The sequence below is a fragment of the Amblyomma maculatum genome, unplaced genomic scaffold, assembly GCF_055883805.1.
Source record: "Amblyomma maculatum isolate TAMU_Amacu unplaced genomic scaffold, ASM5588380v1 scaffold_13, whole genome shotgun sequence".
Lineage (NCBI taxonomy): Eukaryota > Metazoa > Arthropoda > Arachnida > Ixodida > Ixodidae > Amblyomma > Amblyomma maculatum.
Window position 1 is genome coordinate 20449829 of NW_028146738.1, and position 18146 is coordinate 20467974.

General features: G+C 44.2%; 1 non-coding gene across 1 annotated transcript; it reads right to left on the reverse strand.

Annotated features, from left to right (window-relative positions):
* Window positions 1-4216: 4216 nt before the first annotated feature.
* Window positions 4217-4289, reverse strand: TRNAR-ACG (transfer RNA arginine (anticodon ACG)). Its single transcript has one exon. It is a non-coding gene; the product is annotated as a tRNA-Arg (tRNA).
* Between the last annotated feature and the right edge of the window lie 13857 nt (window positions 4290-18146).

Consider the following 18146-nt stretch of genomic DNA (forward strand, 5'->3'; position numbering starts at 1 on the left):
TGTTGAAGCCCACACAAACGTGGCAAATACCCTATGCAGTTTTTGAACAGAAATTCTTGACATAGATAACACTTGCAGCATGTAAAAAATTTTTGCAACTAGGAACATATTGCAAACGGCAGCTCTTGCGAACATAGAAAAGTTATGTCCTCCCCATTTGTTTGTTTGGGTTTTCACTTGTTCAACTTCACCGGCCCAACATTCCTTGCTTACACGGTAATGCTTTAGCGGCACACCAAGGTAATTGCCTGGCGTTATTGTCCATTGCATACTGGAGAACAGTTCAGGCGCGTATTGCCAGTTTCCATGCCAAAATCCTAAACACTTTGTCCAACTAATTTCACTTCCACTTGCAGTGCAAAAAGCAGTGGCTTCTTTTACAACTTCTTGCACGCTCTCTGGTCAGTACAAAAAACCGCAATATCGTCCGCGTGTGCCAAAACCCGAACTTCACTTTGAAAAAATCTATAACCGCGTATGTTTGGCCTTGTAAGCAATCTTAAACAGGAAGGCTCCAGATAAAGCGCAAACAAAAGGGGAGACAGAGGACAGCCCTGCCTTACTGACGACTGAACAGGTATACAATCGGTTAAATGCTTATTCACGATCAGTCTCGCTGAACAGCACTCGTAAACCATTTTCACGCCCTTTGTAATCCCGCAACCAGCATTGACATACTCTAAAACAGAGAACAAAATTTTATGTACCACTTTATCAAATGCTTTGTGGAGGTCTAATTGCATCATGGCTACGTGGTCATGCATCGCGTCACAACATTCGAGTACACTCCTTGCTGCGTGTATGTTAGTAAAAATGGTCCTTCCTTTTATACCGCATGTCTGATGTGGGCCTACAAGAGAAGTAATTACACGTTGGAGTCGTCGCCGTAATACTTTCATGTAAATTTTATAGTCAACATTCGTTAAACTTATAGGACGGTAAGACGCTACAGACTGAAGCTTAACTGGGTCATCTGTTTTCGGGATTAGTACAACGTGTGACATTCGAAAAGACGGAGGAGGTACGTTCTTTTCGTAGCATTCACTAATAACTCTTTCCAGTAAAACAGCCATTTCAGTTGGAAAGGCCTTGTATATGGCAGCACCAAGACCATCTGGTCCGGGTGACTTATTGGAATTTAATTCCCCGATAACGTCCTCAATTTCCTCGGAAGTAATACTTGCTTCAAGTGTCTGCGCAACTTCGTCTTCCGCTCTTGGCATCAGCGACAGAAAGTCTTTTCTGAAGCGTTCAATGTCCGGTGTTTTCAGGCTAAACAATTCCCTGTAAAATTCTACAAACGCCCGTTCAATCGTTTTCTTTTCCGAGGTAACTAGGTTTTGATAGCAGATTTCTTTTATCTCTTTTGACACTGCGTACCTTTTTTTATCACTAAGTGCCCTTTTCGTGGGCGTCTCTCCAAGCCACAATTTTTCGCTGCGTGCCCTTATCACCGCACCGCGATACTTCTCTTCGTCTATCACCTCAAGTTTGGTTTTTATCTTTTTTTATATCTTGGGCGAACAAGCCAGGCTGAACGCTCTCCATGCTAAGCATGTATTCAAGTGTGCTTCGATGTTCTTTTTCTTGTTCTCTTTCTTTACGTCGGAGAGTGCATGCTCGGTCAATAGCAGCTATCTTTATATCGCACTTAAACTGCTCCCATGCTTGCATAAAATTAGAGTCATTTTGTAACATATGCGTAATATATTCTTTCACTTTAGTGGTAAACTCTTCATCCAGCAGCAGTTTTTCATTATATTTCCATAGCTCCCAATTGAACTTTGTTGCCTCACTTTTCATGCCTAGAGTAATCATTACGAGGGAGTGGTCACTAAAGCTCATGGGAAGTGTTTGATAATCCGAGCACAAGGGCACACAATCAATGGGAACATATATTCGGTCCAACCTTGCATGATAGCTACCTTGAAAGTGCGTGAACTTTGCTTGGCCTTCATGCGTCAGTATACAGCCAGCATCTTCAAGCTCTGCCTCATTAACAATGTCATTAAGTAACTCTGCAGTCTTGTCACAAAGGACACGGTCTGTTGTTCTATCTTCCGGTCTACAGACACAATTGAAGTCTCCAAGCAGGAGAACACGCCTCTCATGTATTAGGAAGGATTTCATATAGTGAAAAAACTCTTCGCGCTCAAACGTTCTAGTCGGCGCATAAACGCAGATCAGTCTCCAGTCCAATCCAGAAAAACTGAAATCACATAGCAATAGCCGTCCACTCTCACACGAGAACACAGACTGTACACACTCTATGCAATTTCGGATGGAAATGACACATCCCCCCGATCTTCCAACAGCATGACAAACGCAAACACTATATCTAGAACGATATATTTCAGCCATTTTATCTGTTTGTTGTTCGCTTTCCATTTTGCTCTTTTGAACTGCTAGCACATCAATTTCATTTTCCAGCAGAATGCGGTTCAGTTGCTGTTGTCTCCGACGCGTTGTAAGCCCCCTCACATTTAGCGTGGCTACGCGCAAGCTAGTGGATAAATTGGTCGCCATCTCAAGAAATTATAAATCGCGAAACATATATCACTCCCATCTCTTTTGCAGAAAGACAGCATTGCGGTTGATCTGTTGCACGGGATGACCATTCTTCCGTTTTGGCGAGTCCGTCCGTCGTTCCAAGCGCTGCTCCCGATCATGGACCGGGCTTGTAGCGTCTCGACCGAAAAGGGTACCCCCGCTATGGCGGAGGCACAGGTGACACAGTTCTCCGGTATGGGGGCACGTTTGGCCTTGGCTTGAAGGACGCCCGGCGAAGGGGGGCCGCCTTCAGTGGAGGCTGTCCGCTTTCCGCTCCTCCTTGGGTTGATTCCTCGTTGACACTGTCTTCGTGCACCCGCTTCACAGGCAAGGTAGAAGCAGCTGGCATCTCAGCTTCAGTGTCCCCCTGTTCCTCACTGTTTTGCGTAGCCGAAGCTGGGCTTGCAGCACATGCATTGCCGTCTTCTTTCGTGGGTGTCTCGGACCCAGCAACATTCGGCAACGGAACAATCACATCTGATTCAGAGTGTTCTTTAAGGGCAGGGGTCTTCTCAGAGGATTGGTCTTTCTGTTCTGCCTCCTCAGTGATTCCACTGCTCGCTTCCTCGGCGTCCACTGCGTCCATCAAGTGCTCGCCTGCCACTTCACTCGGCACGGGGCCTGCAGCGTTGGCATACGTGCGCACAGACTGGGACTCGTCATGGCCGTAGCGACGACACAGCCCGCAGCGCTGCACACGACAATCACGACGTATATGTCCTTTCCCCCGGCACCGGAGGCAAAGCGGGGCTCGGCCTGGCCCGTGGACGAGTGCGACGTCCTCGGCGACCCGAAGCTGATGCGGCAGGTCCTCAATGGTCACGCCCACTTTTAGCTTCAGCGCGACCGTTCGAGTCGTTGAAGCCTTGTCGATACACCCTTGCACTTTCCACTTTTCTCTTGATATTTCGGTCACTTTTCCAAAAGCCGCCAACGCCGCTCGCACATCATCGTCGTGCACGCCGTGAAGCAGCCAGAAAAGTTTTAACCTGATGCCTTGGTTACAGGGGTCAATGACCACGCATCGGTGCTCCTTCACTTCAAAAGCTTCGGCTTGCAAAATCTTCGCTTTCGCCTCTTCCCCTTTAAACGTTACCGCCCACACATGATTCATTTGATATGCCCCGAGGGCAACCACTTCCGGCAAAAGTGAAAGACGAGCGAGGGAGTCTCGAAAGTGCTCCACCCGGTACGGCCTGGCTTTTATGTCGCCATGCAAAAAAAACAGTATGCAAAACACTCGAACCTGTAGGCAGATTCGGCAGAACCAGTTCATAAACCTTGGCAGGCCTTTCCGTACTCCTGATACCACGACCCAGCTGGGCCGCTGAATCCGCTCCTTGGGGGCCCATGATAAACACGTCCGTCACGCTCGGTGGCCGGAAGTGGAGCCACAGGCCCGAGACACGAGGAGTGCTTTTGGTAAACCATCCAAGCGTTGATTTTATAGCACCTCAGGAACGGACAGAAAACAATAGTGATCCTCTCAGGATGTGAACCTGGAATGTTCAGATTCGTAGTCACACCGGTTATTCTTTGCGTCACATGAGTCAGACGAAGGGAGTGCATTTTTGGTGTCTTCATTACCTTGTTGCCACAAACACTTACCGCAATGCACTGAAACGTTTAATTTAAAGCCCCTCCGAAATGGTAAAAAGGAAGAAAACGAGCCTGCCAGGATTCGAATCTGGAATCTTATGATCCGTAGTCAGACGCGTTATCCGTTGCGCCACAGGCCCAAGACACAAGGAGTGCATTTGGTACCCATCCAAGCGTTGATTTTATAGCACCTGAGGAAGGGACAGAAAAAAAAAGTGAACCTCTCAGGATGTGAACCTGGAATGTTCGGATTAATAGTCACAACGGTTACTCTGTGTCACATGAGTGAGATGAAGGGAGTGCATTTTTGGTGTCTTCATTACTTTTTTTTTCTTTCTTGCCGACCTCGACATTTGAAAGTGAAATTAGAAATACAGTGCATAAAACGCGTAAGCCATGCTTCGGCAAACACGGATTAAAATTGTCTCAGCGACACTAAAACATCAAGCAAGGTAATCCATTCTGGTGGATCAGCGAGTGCTCGGCAACAATCTCTTAGTGCAACGACACTTTCAACAAAATGCTCGCTAACAGGACGTACAACAAGGTCAGCATGTTCAAATTGCATCCTCGTTTTCCATGTTGAGTGCAGGCCCAGAAGCATAATCAAATCATATGGTATATCCTGTGAAGTTTCTATCGTCAAGAACCTTATTCCATATGGATCGAGTGGTAACTGTTTCTTAAGCGTGCGCTGTAAAACATCCCAGTGAAATATTGGGTTCCAGCAGTCAAAAAAAAAACATGCTCTATTGATTCAGGTTTTTTGCATAAAAAGCAATTGGTAGCCCAGGGTATGAAAATGCCTTTGCTATGAAGCCATGTCCTAATGGGTAGCTTTTAACTCTTTTAAGGACGTCTTGTCCGGGGCCTCCACGGTATGGCAAACGGTACAATGGCTGGGGAAGCATGATGTCAGTGAGGTCTCTATAGAGTTTCTTCTTGGTGGCATTGCACAGATACTCATGAGAGAAACGCACATTTAACAACCTATAAGCAAGCATAACTTCACGCAGATATCCAGTCACGGCACCGCACATATTTTGACATGACACCGCGAACCCTGGAAGGAATCTGCTGAGCCTGACTTGAATCACTGTCCGGAGAAATGGATTGTTTTGGTCGCGTAGATAAATAAAGCGCGACACAACCTGGCGCAGAAATAAATGCACAAGCCCTAGTCCTCCCTTATTGGCAAAAAGGAAAAAATTGGTTCGACTTGTTCTCTCCCATGTCGAAGCCCAAATGAACACAGCCAAAACACGATGAACTTTTGTACACTGATCCTCATGGCACCCAACACATTCATTACATACCAGATCTTAGGTACAAGGAAGAGATTGCAGAAAGTGGCTCGGGAAAACACCGACAATTGCCTTCCTTGCCACGCGTCAGCCTTTTCTTTTGCAAACAACGCTTGGTTAGCCCAATATGGCTCTGGGTCGCGATAGGAATCAAGCGGTACACCAAGATACCGTTTTGGAACAGATGACCAATTGAGCCGACAAAAATTGTCCGACGTGGCTTCCCAATCTCCATGCCAAAAGCCATGACTCTTTTCCCAGTTTATCTGGGCCCCGGTGCACTCACAAAATTGTTGTACAACAGTTGTGGCATGCTGAATACTGTCTCAAGTGATAGAAAAATGTTCGGAATATAACCAGCCCTTATACATAGCATTCATTGACTACGAAAAAGCATTTCACTCAGTTGAAACCTCGGCGGTGATGCAGGCATTGCGAAATTAGGGAGTAGACGAGCCATACGTGAAAGTGCTGGAAGATATATATAGTGGCTGCACAGCAACCATAGTTCTGCATAAAGAAAGTAACAAAATTTCCATGAAGAAAGGTGTTAGGCAAGGAGGCACAATCTCCCCAGTACTATTCACAGCTTGCTTAGAGGAAGTATTCAGAGACTTGGAATGGGAGCAGTAAGGGATAAGAGTAGGTGGAGAATACCTCAGTAATCTGCGATTTGCTGATGACATTGCCTTGCTACGCAACTCGGGGGATGAACTGCAAATAATGATTGATGACCTAGACAGGAAAAGTAGAAAGGTAGGCTTGAAAATTAACATGCAGAAGACTAAGGTAATGTTCAACAGTCTCGGGAAAGAACAGCAGTTTACATTAGGTAGCGAAGTACTGGAAGTAGTAGGCGAATATGTCTACTTAGGACAGGTAGTAACCGCAGATCCGGATCATGAAAAGGAAATAACAAGAAGAATAAGTTTGGGATGGAGCGCATTTGGCAAGCACTCGCAGCAACTTACCGGTATCGCTCAAGAGGAAAGTATACAGCAGTTGCATCTTACCTGTACTCATCTATGGGGCTGAAACGTGGAGGCTAACCAAGAGAGTTCTCCTTAAGTTGAGTACAACACAGAGGGCTATGGAACGAAAAATGGACGGGGTAACATTAAGAGATAGGAAGCGTGCAGAGTGGATCAGAGAAATAGCTTAAGTTACCGACATTCTAGTGGAAATTAAGAAGAAGAAATGGACATGGGCAGGAGATGTAGTGCGAAGAGAGGATAACCGATAGTCGCTTGAACCTTGAGCATTCATTCAGTTTTAATACAGTAGCTTCGGGATATTCGAGGCAGTTCTAGAGGGGTCGGAAACTTGTGCTGATAACTTTCAGTTCTTTAAAAACAACCTTTGTCTTGGGACTGCACTAAGATGAGGAGCCCAAAAGAGAGACCAGGTATTTCTCCAGCTAGCCCTCCATGCTTGCCCTCAACTTTATGTCATTGCAGTGTCTCAGCTCTTGTCATTTCTGTCTGTATGTATTCCTGGTGCGCTGTTCTTTATCTCATCCCATCTGCCTATTCTAACATAACAGCAATGACCTTCAATGAGGACCCTTGGGTGGCCGGTGCAGTACATCTATAGCCTCCTGTCTCACTTTTTCCATGAAAGGGTATTACAGAATGGCTAGTGCTACCTCCTACAAAATATGTTTTTGCCATATTATATGAAGCATCCTTGAATGTCCGAAGTGTGCACTGCAGTCTTCTCCAAATGTTTGATAACTGCCTTTGACATCGCAGTGTTCCAAGTTTCGAAAAAAAAGACACAAGATAAGTTCAGCTAATTTTACAGCAGTGTATTTACTATCAGGATGGAAGGATTGTGGCAACTGGCTCATAAGGTGCATTGGGTGCCTACTTTATGCAGAAGTTGGGATTGAGTTACGCGGTGGGCACTTTTTTTTTTTTTGAAGATGTCAGGGTCGACTCCTGTGAATCGCAATTGTAGGGTCTCGTTTTACCTGGCCTGATAAGATGAGAGCTCGAGATCAAGCACTGCACTAAGGAGACTGATGTCAAGCACAACTTCCATAAAAAGAAGGCACCCAATGCATCCAGTAACACAGCAGCTGCTCCCTCCTCACATTAAAAAAAAAAAAAACATGAACTCATTTTCTCTTTTTCTCTAGACCTCAGCACTACACCATGAGAAAGACTGTTTTGAGGCGCTTGAAATTGGTCACAGTGCAATTTTTCAGCCCTCCAGGGCTATCCATAGCACGAACTAAGAGAGATCTGCTTAGTTGCAAGTTCCAATGGGCTGCTTAGCAAGTTGAATAATCAAAAGGAGCAAAAGAAAATAGAGCTAATGAAGCACAAGCTTTCATAGATTAACTTCTGTTTTTCTTTTTCCCACTGTGTTCTATTTCCTCTGGCCTCTGTGCCTTTTATATTGACAATATTATGTACAAACATTAAAAGCTTCATGCAAGGATTTATTGTTTGCACATGCCATGCAGAAACGTTGGATTGCATAGTCACACTGGAGTGAAAAATAATGTTTTAGTCTTCCCTTTCATTCAACTTACCTTACTTGCATCCCACCATCCGAGTATGCACTTGATTTGGGAGCCAATCTGATGACCAAGTTGTTAAAAGATTCAAGGGAAGATGTTTGGGCTTTGGGAGACAGTTGTCGAGTGTCATTCCAAAACCAGGAGTTCTTCAGAATGGAGTTCAGCTTCTTGAAAGCACATGAATCTGTTAAAAATATATACATAAATATATATATATACATCTATATATATATATATATATCTATATAATTATTTGGCTGATGAGTTGCAGTGTTGGTGTGTATTCTAGTCAATCATGGATATATATATATATATATATATATATATATATATATATATATATATATATATATATATATATATATATATATATATAATTATTTGGCTGATGAGTTGCAGTGTTGGTGTGTATTCTAGTCAATCATGGATGCTGAACCTGTTTACAGCTGCTGCATTGCAACTGAAAACAGTTTAGCATCCTATTCATAAAGAGACCTCAGGTCTTGTACTACTATGTTACTGTGAAAAGAAATCTAAGAGATGTTGTCGCATAAGCATGCTGCACTTTGTCTTCTTTACAATTGTCAGTATAGGACAGTATGGAAAATCCCATTGTATTTGTGTTCCATGCTGACATGTATAACCAAGCTGCCTCAGTATTAAAATATCTCGCACTCTCAGCACTCACATTTGCATTATTTTGTTTCTTCACTTCATTATGGGTTTCTTTCTCGGCTATGTCATATTGTGCGGATGTGTAGAAATTTTTTTCTGTGAAGTTCTATTTGCATTACCTATCCCTCAAATTTATCATTGGTTGACAAATGCCACAAATGTGGGCCGTGCACCTGCCAAACAACAGCAAAGTGAAAACTTTACAAAAAAAGCTACACAAAACAGTTTCCCTCGGCTCATCCATTGCCTGTTTGCAAGGAGCTCATGCAGGCATTTGCTGTATGGTCCATCATGGCCATCATGCTTATCGCATATGTGGTTTAACAGGCTATACCGAATGCTGATGATCAGGTAACTACACCCTGGCTCAGGGCAGCAACATAGTAAATATGACTTGTGATTGTCTGGATCTATGTTCTTCACAGCCCTTCGACCTGCTCACAGCTTTCAACTTCTTAAATCGAGTTCAGAATAATGTTATGGCCATGTGCTCGCCCCAATTACTAAAGCAAGCAACTGCAAGCCTCCTTAGTAATGGGCCAGGCATCAAAGTAGTGCTGTATGTGCAATTTGCTGTTCTTACAATATGTCCGGATAGCAGGGTGGCGGTCTGTAGATAGACGAAATGAAAAACTCATTACATAATAATATATGTCAGCAAATGTACCTCTTCCCCAATGGTTTGCAACAATGAAATATTTTGTAATTCAATTGTTTGTATTGTATAATGATTAATTTGATTCTTGTTATATGTAGACATGCAAGCAGCACTTGCCAAGGGCACTCTTGGTGAGGTTGAAAAAATTTTATCTTAATAGTATGCAGAAATTGTCGCCTTTTGTTAAAGACTGCACTGAGACTCGTTAAGTTGATGCCAGGCCCCATGCTCGCGCTATTGGGCACTGCAGCTGACATACACAGTTATTATGAATTGCAGCTTGCCAATTTTTGTATTGCAGCATTGCCTTACCTCTCCTATTCTTACCTGTTCCCATTGTAGAATATGGTCAGTCTGAATGATAACAACGTTGTACGTGCAGTACTTGGCGCTGCAGCCCGGGGAGTCGCAACGCCCATCTCCTGCGAGGTCCACTTCCATTCCATCCAGCTGGCTGATGATCTGCACCCGCTGTTTCTAGAAAGGCTGGGAAATAATAAATGTGCATTTGTGAGCCACTTGTAACATTGCGCCGAACTGTATCCCTCGATCGTTGCACGGCTGCATTCGCGAGCGCTATTTTTTTTTTTTTTTTTTTTAACGCAAGCTTGCCATAAGGCATATTACAAAAACCCGTGTCAACGATTTTCCGTCAGGAACCGGAGAAGGCTCCTGCTCTTATTGTTGACGGTGAGCACTTGGAGAAGTTCTCTTCCCTTGTTGCGGTTTATTTCCCCCTCTCCCCCTTTCCGCAGGAATAATCTAGCTGTGTATAACTCCTGTCTACGCTCCTGTAAACCAACACTTACACTTCCGATTGGCAGCTGATCGCTTATTGATTAAGAGGCACAACTTTGAGCGGCGACTAAGCCAGTTCACACGAGTGATAACGTTTCATTCGCGACCCCCCCCCCCCCCCCCCCTCTCCTGCTGAAGGATAAAGCCCATTGGCACTTCTTTTTTTTTCTGTTTCCATCTCTTCATTCCTGGCCAGTGTCTTTCCCTTTTTCTTCTTCGTTCTTTTATCCACCGCCCATCTCGGTTTTCACGTGTTTCTTTCCTGGCCGCCTCGGTTGGTGAACTTAGACGCGGCTCCATCCGCATGACATTTCAGGGTGCGCTCTGTACAAACACCACACGGCGTAAAAAAAAAAAAAAAAAAAAAAAGCTAGAGGGCGGGAGTCATGCTGCGATCATAATAGGGCACCGTACAGAGTTTGTTTACTTCCTGTCGGCGCTCGCGTTCGCCGTTTTCCCTCAGTCAGCTGACAAACTACACCACTGCGCACTCCTTCTCCTTCTCCCTTTTCTTTTTTTTTTCTTTGTATCGATCGTTATCTTTCACGAAGGGGCATCCTAAACGCAAGAGGAGCCTAAACACGAAGGTTTGAAGGTTCGGGCAAGGTGCACGAGAGAGTTTCCCTCAGCAACGCCCGGAAGACCGCTCTCTGCGATCTCGATTCGGATTTTCTAGTCTTTCAATAACATCTCATGCCCTTGCTGTGGTACGGATATTATGGACCCCGAGCTCGAAAAGCGACTTCGGCGAATGACTGCCGAGATGGAACTCGACCCCCATAAGTACACGCCGTTAAAGAATTTGGTGCTGAACTCCGACGACGATAGTATACGGCTTATATGGGTGCGTTGGTGCGTTGGGTCGACTAGCATAACAGTAAAAAATATCAAAATTACATCGTAAGCTCGCCTCTGGTTTATTTTGAACAGTGTAATTCACAGTGATCATAACAAATCTCGCTTATGCACGCCACAACGCCGAGCAAGATTGCCTGAGTTTAAAAAAAAAAAAAAATCCACACGGTACTGTGACAACGCGTCTAAAGCTAATATTATCACAATATTTTCATTTTACACTTGCCGGCAGTGTTGGAAGAAACAGCGTTGGTACCGCTCCTTCACGCAGACGAAGTCTTGTTGGGATTCCCAAATCGCGAACCACATCCGGGTAAACATTATACGCATTGGGAGAGAAATGCCGTCCACAAAAACGCTTTCTTCACCGAAGCTGGCTATCCGATGAGCTGTAGCCGCTGCTTCCGGAAGTTGGCGTCTTGAGGCACTTTATGCAGGATGTTTTTCCTGCCGTCACTAGCAATACCTTCGCAGCCAGGGACTGCACACTGCAGCAACCTCCCGCTCATGTCACGTCAAAACAACAATTCAGCGCTTCGATAACTGCCTTCGCGAACTCAAGAGAGAGGCCAGTCTAGCCCAGATCTGTCCTGCACCCGTCGCGCGCACGACGTAACACAAAATCGAGGGTGAGGTCAACGGCAGGGATGTATAGCGTGGCAACAAAACTTCCGAGTTGCGCCGAAGGGCGATGACGATGAAGCAAACGACGAGAGGCCCCCGGCGGCGCGTCGGCAAGCAAGCGCGCCAAAACGGAAGTGGCGGCGTGCGGCGCTCGGCAAAAAAGTAAAAGCGCAAATGCGTCAGTTGTGACGTGTCAGTGGGCGATGCCCGTGGAGGAGGGCCAGCCTTTGCGCGCGCTAAAAAGTTGGAAGGAGGAGGAAAGCCGCGAATTACGCTGATATTCAAATTTTGATTGCAAATAACCCTGCTTCCAAATGCCACATTTCAAAAATTCTTGCGGGAAGGTTATCTTACATCGACATTCTTTCACATACTAGGCATAGGGAAACTGTATCACAAGGCTGTTTTGAGCCCCTACACTCTTCGGGTCCTTCTTTTATTTCCTGAAACGGCCGGAAAACCCCAGTCAGTTTGGAAGAAATTGAACAATTGTGGCCCCCAAAATTACCTGAAGCTCCTTAAAAAAAAAACTCCTTTTACAAGATGTTACCACTCATCTTCTCTGGACAAGGGCTGATTCCCTGAACCTTACGTCACCTGCCTTCGGGGATTACGTCACCTGGTTTGAGAATTACGGCCGAAGGTCATCGAATAACTTTGGTCCTGCGACAAGCTGAAAGAGGGGGATACTAAGTTAGGCTCGACTGTGAGGTGAGCGTCATGTGATTGCAAATATGCGCTTTTTACCTAAAACTGCGCTTTACTATAGTAAAGACAGAACATTGCGTAAACACCTAGCACGCGTGGCGCCATCACTTGCGGATTCGTGTAAAAGCGGGTTGATGACGTACCTATATGCCCAACCTCAAAGAACGCTATTTCGTTGTCAATATGCAATAGCCGCCGAATCGCGACAATACTAACCCGGCGAGCGTAGCCAAGAATGGAAATGGTCTCGTAATTAAAATGGCACAAAACAGACGATAGAAGTGAAATTCCCGTCCCGAAAACGAGTGCTGGGTCATTTGCCGCTTCCAAGCTCCGTGTGGCCAGTGCAGCAATTTTCAGAATCGCAAGCTCTCAACGGCATTCATGCTCTGTTACACTTGCTAGACATCTAGTGAAGAGGTTTCGATCTCACGTACTTCAGTCGTCAAAACGGCTACTTTCTGCAAACAGCGTTAGTATTAACAATGTAGTCTATTTCTCTTTCATTCTTTGAGTACGCACTCACGCAGAGAAATGCATGTGTGCATTCCATCAAAATGTGAAGCGGGATGCGAGCGCGTGGTTTCCCACATTTCCTGGGCAATGGAAAGGCGGGCACGTTCTTAGGTATGCTGAGAAATGTCTGCGAAGTACCACATGCATACAACATCGGATCTCATTCCGATCATTAAATAAAAAGTTGCCCAGTACGGGTCATTATTAAGGGTGTGCGAATAATTGAGATTTCGAATACGAATCGAATATATTTGTTTTTGAATTCTTATTTTAAAAACTAATATTCAAAATTTCCGAAGATTAGAAAATTGCCGAATACACCGAAAATTTTCGAATTCACCGCACTTTCCCTGCACTGCGCGCTCCACCGCAATGTTTGGCCACATGGGCTGTGCAGTGAAGCACTCTCAAGCCGCGACGGGATCGTTTTATGAAGAGGTATCCACCCTATTGTGAAGAGGGCCTTCCAATAGAGTGCACAAATAGAAGCACTTGACGAAACCGGGAAAAATGTTGTTCGCACTTAATGCAGGTATTCAAAGTACAGGTGTTCATCTGATGCAAACAGTTTTTGGCACTCATTTTAGAGAAGCCTGAAGCGAAGAAAAGACAGGGACGTGAGAAAGACAGAGACGTGTCTCTCTCTCTCTCTCTTGCGTACCTGTCTTTCTTGCGCGTCACGTTTCGTCAAAATGAATAAACTCCACCAACCAGATAGTTCTGCTGAGTTGTTGGCAGTTTCTTCAGGCTCGTTCGATAATTCGAAGTTTAAGTGAATACGGACATTTTTTTCTTCTCCCTTGAAGGCAGAATCGACGCCACTTTAGCGCATTCAGAATCTCTAAGACAGCGCCACCCGATTTCATGCATGTCCTTCCTTTATAAAAGACTGGTGTATGGAACCTTGTATAAAATGTTTACTGGATTAGAGAAGTGTAATTCTAGTTTAATTTTATTTCCAAATGCTATGTGATTTCTGAAATAAAAAGGACGAACAGTGTGTGCTGTTTTTTAATATATCATTTTTGTTCACTGCCCATGTGTTCGATATTCGAAGGCATTTTTTACCATCTTTCTATTCGATTAATATTAAAAAAAAAAAAAACAAGTTCGCACTCCTCTAGTTATCACGCATGCAGTACATGAGGCGCCAGCACGCAAGTTCGTATTTTAGAGATTTCATTCTGTTCCCTCTCCTTTATGACAAGACTATCTCATAGCCTGAGTTGCTCTGGGACGTTAAACCCACAAACCTTTACGGCAAAACTAAATAGCATACAGATGCGATATGTAGCTAAACTGGCATTAACGACAAACTGGCGTTAATGAAAACATTCAATCAGCTGATGTGTTCGGGAAGATTAGGTGTGCATTCTGGAACTGACTTAGCCCTATTCTTTTTCGCTTAAAACCCAGCTGACTCATTCCACTAACATAGAAGCCCCGAAGGCCACGGCAGAGACAAATATAAGGCTAGTCCGCATGCGACAATTGTCAGTTAGTGAACAAATACGCAATAATCGTGAAAGCGCGCCGTTTTGTGAGAAATGCGCGAGCGATTTTCCCTCGGATTGTATGTTGAATGAAATATGTTAGAGCGTGAATGCTGCTCGCATGCTTTTGAGGACCCCTCTCGTAGTTACTTGAACACTTCACGACGAACAACGCACTTCTGAAAGCCACAAGTTAGGGTCGTCTTCGCAGGTGCGTATTTGCGGGAGCGCAATAGGCAGTTTTCTGCGCTCTGCCCTCGATAACTTCATTTAGTTTGTTTCGCACCCATCGAGCCTATCTCCATACATCTGCGTCGAAGCCGCACTACGAAAGGGACACGCGATGAAGGGTGAGGCGGTTCAAAACGTCTGCGTTTTCACTTAAGCACCGTTACCAATTATTTGTTAGCTTTAGGTTTTCACTATTCGGCCGCATCCAGGCTGCTTTTCGATGGAGGCGAAAAGCAAGGCGCCCGTGTGCTGTGCGATACCAGTGCACGCTAAAGAAACCCAGGTGGTTAAAATTTCCGGAGCCCTCCTCTAGTGTCCCAAACAGCTTGCGTAGCTTTGGAAGGTTAAACCCCGTCAACCAAACTAAACTGTTCGGCCTCATTTCAGGCATTTGAAAGTCGCGCCTACGCTTGGTATATAGGAGAGCTTCATTGCAAATGCTTCATAGAAATGACGCATCTCTGCTCACTTTAAGCAGGTGACTTAAACACAAAATGGCTCCGAGGCTTTCATTTCCCATTTCCTCAGCAACGCAGTCACTTTTCCGCGGAGGGAAAGCGTCGATAGCATCCCCGAGCAATACCATGGCCATCTGGCATTGTTATTTTTCTTTACTGTCTCTTCAAGCTTCGGTATGCCGTGCTGCGACGTGACAACGACACCTTGGGCAATGAATTCGTCGACACAAATGATGTCACTTGCATCGAAATGTGTTTCACATGTTGTGTGTGTGCGTGTTTTAAAATGTGCAGTCACCAAGTCGCCCAGCAACGCATACATTGATGTTTTTTACGGGTGGAGAGGCGAACACGATACCTCCAATATATCGCCGCGACCTGGTCTCCAGTTCCTTTTTTTTACACCGTGCGATGTTGACGAGGAAATGAGGACATATTTGCTACCAGGTACACAGTAGGTTAGCGCGTGCTTAGGACATATGCAGTCAACACAGTTATTTATTTTATTACTGGGAAAGCATTACTTCGCTATGTTCACAGATTTCTGTCCGCATGTCCGCAAAATCGTGTCCGCAGCCGTTGTGAGTAACTGAGAAGTGATAGAGAATAATGAGTGGTGTGAATAGATAAAGGCTGATGTAGTGTTGTGTCCAAAAAAATAATTAGGCCAATACGTTAATTAGGTAATTATTTAGAAGCAAAAAAAATTAAAAGTAAAGGCGAAAATGATCTCATTAGCCAATGTCTTGGAGCCACATTTTAAAGTATCAAATACTAAAATAGTTAATTAAATCAGTCAATTAAGGTGACTCAAGGATATAGCATCACGCAACCTGAAGTAGAGCCAAAAAAGGGCATAGGAAGAAATTGGAGCACAATTTTAAAGTACCAAAGACTGAAATGGGTAAACAAGAAGGGAATTAATGTGACGTCAAGGATGTGACGTCACGCAACCGGAAGCAGAGCCGAAAAAGGGCATAGGAAGAGACTGGCACGCAATTTGAAAGTACCAAAGACTAAATTGAGTAAACAATAATTAAAATGATGTGACACAGAGGATGTGACGTCACGCAACCGGAAATAGAGCCGAAGAAGAGCATAGGAAGGGATTGGCGCGCAATTTAAAAGTACCAAAGGCTAAACTGAGTAAACAAGAAGTCAATTAAGCAACCAGAAGCAACCAACATCAGCATCCGTGCTTACGCATTACCCCAATGCAGATTCTGCAGTGCTCTTTAAATTTATTTCTGGAATATTGTAGATTCCTTTTTGGGTTATTACATGAGGGGACAAAGAAAGCGTACAAATATAGGTTTACTGCCTAAGCTTTGAAGCTCAACCACAACAAAATAAACAAATCGAAACATACAGCACACATGTCATTAAAAATAATCATGTAAAAAAAAACTTAGAATGATACTTGTGTATAACATGCACTCAGATAAACACGGTATTAGAAAATTATTTACATGGTTATACCGAGAGTAATGTAAGCACAGAACTCTCAGCCAACCCGACAAATTTTTTTTTATGGTTGGCTGGGTTTTAATTGATGAATGGTCGAAAAAAAAACTACAGAACTTTGTCAAAAATACGACAAAATATCCTGTAGTTATGTCGTAACCATCAGATTTTTCTGTAGTTCTGTAGTTTTTTTCTGTAGTATGTTTCTGTTGTCTGTAGTTCTGTAGTACTTTTTCTGTTGTAACTACAGAAATTTCTGATGTTACTACAGAATGTTTTGTTGTCACAAAAGGTTTTCCGTCAGAAACCGCACAGAAATTCTGTTGTAACATCCAAACATTTTATATAGTTTTTTTTTCGACTGATTAGAGTCTCGGACAACTTGTGGAAAATATGAATATCGCTACATGTTACTGCAAGAATATAAATCGCAACACGCAGGATGAATGACAAAGAAATCAGTGGTGATCGATTATATTGATAATGAGGAAGTGCCAAAGCATACTACTTTCCTAATCTGCTTCTGTAGTATTTAGGCGCCGATTAGAAGTAGTTTTGGAAACATTATCTGACTTTGCTGTCGCTGCCTGCATCATCGTATACACGTGACCCCATCTACTAACAGTGCATCTAGCTAACGTGTCTGATGATTCTTAATCATCTTCAATATACATGAGTCATTCTTAGTCATCTTCAATTTTGCTGCGTTATTTATAGTCAGCTTTAATTTTGGTGACTATGAATGGCTTGGTGATCGTTACTTTAGTTAGTCATACTTAGTCATAATATCATGAGTCATTTCTGACTTAAGTCTTCATGAATATACTCATCTACGTCATTTTAATTTGTTGCGTCATTCTTAGATATCTATATTATGCCCAGTCATTCTCAGACATATTGTCTTGAGTCATTGTTAGCTTTAGAAATCATTAACATACTTATTTACTGCCAGTCATCTACTGCTACTCATATCACAAGGATTCTCTCAGTCACCTCAGGCATAAAAATTCTAGAGGGCACTTGGAACACTAAAATGCGATGAGGCGACAGCCTCTATCGCGCGGTGGTCCGAAGCCCTCCACTACGGCCCCTCTTTCTGTCTGTTTTCACCCCCTATGTTCGCGATGACGCGATAGCGTAAGCTAATAGGCAAAATATAAATCCCTGCTTTAACCAAGCCCTATGAACGTGCCTGCATGGCCTATGGATAACGGGAATGCAAGGGTCTTGGCAGGCTGATACTGATATCGCCCTTCCATATGAAAGGAGAAGCCCTAGTTGGAAGCTCTTGCCAAACTTAATAACTTAATATCAGGAAGCCCTACGTCCAGTTAGTGCTCGGCCATGTCGTCTGCCAGCAACCGCCTCCCACGTAACGAAAGCTTTACAGAAGGACGGACGGATGGACGGACGGACACGATCCGTGAGCAGGAGCCATCGCCTTAGTATGCACACATTGCCTACCAAGGCTTCAGACAGACCCCTTCGGGCAGTTTTCGCTTATATGATACTCTGAATATTTTCGTGTTAAAACACGTGACCCTCACCCATGACGTCCCTAAATGCCATTACTTTCCCTATTCCCTATTGTCTCCACGAGTGCCTTTACTCTTAGACGGCACCGATAATGTCACGGCGCTGTCTTGCCTAGAAGCGTACGAAGGTCTCCCACGGCGTTTTGGCGAA